This window comes from Meleagris gallopavo, chromosome 15, assembly GCF_000146605.3.
Source record: "Meleagris gallopavo isolate NT-WF06-2002-E0010 breed Aviagen turkey brand Nicholas breeding stock chromosome 15, Turkey_5.1, whole genome shotgun sequence".
Classification (NCBI taxonomy): domain Eukaryota; kingdom Metazoa; phylum Chordata; class Aves; order Galliformes; family Phasianidae; genus Meleagris; species Meleagris gallopavo.
The window spans coordinates 8,709,486-8,710,448 of record NC_015025.2 but is presented as its reverse complement, the minus strand read 5'-3'; the positions used below and the strand labels follow the sequence as shown (position 1 = coordinate 8,710,448).

Below are 963 nucleotides of genomic sequence, written 5' to 3'. Positions count from 1 at the left end.
ATATATATATGGAGATAGTAATCTACTCCACAAAATTGCTTTTGGCCACCGTTATAGAGTCACAGAGTGGTTTGGGTTGGAAGGGACCCTGAAGACCATCTAGCACCAATCCGTCAGCCATGGCAGGGGTAGATCCACCTGACCAGTTTGCTAAAGGCCCATCTGACCTGGCCTTGAGCACCTCCAGAGATGGAAAACCCACAGCTTCTCTGGGCAGCCTGTGCCAATGCCTCACAACCTCACAGTAAATAATTTCTTTGTTGTCTAACCTCAGTGTATTCTCTTTTACTTAAGATTTAGCACAATGCACGCAGTCTGAATTCATACATTAATATATTTGATGCAACTTACCCGATACAGTGATACGCTAGGCTCCAGGCTAAAGGCAGTGATGTATTGTTGGCCGTTGCTGCAATTTCCAGGAGGGGAACTAGCAGCATCTCTTTAGTGAGGGCATTCCTACAGTTTTTCTGCACTGATACCATGAGTACACCCCAAGCTAACAGCCAATCTGCCAGTGGATGGGTGGGTGCCCAGCTGCCTAGTGAGCATATAGGGAACATTAAATACATGTTGTCATTTCATCCTTCAAGCAGCAGCTGGTGGACACAGGCACTGTGTGACACCATCACAGCAAGGAGCCCTTCCCCCAAACAGGCTCTCCATGGGAAGAGTGCCACTGCAGCACTGGGGCTAGGAGGTGACAAGCAGGTTTCTCAAACCACTTAAAAGCATCCATCCTATTGATTTTTGCTTTAGTATTGAAACATCTCTCAATATTATTTCTCAGAGGTCATCAGAGGAGGGTGAGAGCCCTCGAGGTCTCAGGGCTGCTGCCCCTTGTCCCCTTGGCAAGACAGGGTGCTGTGCAGAAGGACCCCACCAGATGGCAGCCTTACCTACCGAACTGGAGCTTCCAGCCCTGCGGGAACCTGCAGTGCTACGAGGAGCCAAGGGGAGGGA

The 963-nt window shown here is 49.4% G+C and overlaps 1 long non-coding RNA gene across 1 annotated transcript in view; it reads right to left on the bottom strand.

Annotated features, from left to right (window-relative positions):
• Positions 1 to 58: 58 nt before the first annotated feature.
• The window catches only part of LOC116217213, a 4,988-nt gene continuing 4,083 nt past the window's right edge, over positions 59 to 963 (bottom strand). Inside the window, exon 3 of the long non-coding RNA XR_004161412.1 lies at positions 59 to 940. This is a non-coding gene — a long non-coding RNA (uncharacterized LOC116217213). The remainder of the gene's footprint in view (positions 941 to 963) is intronic.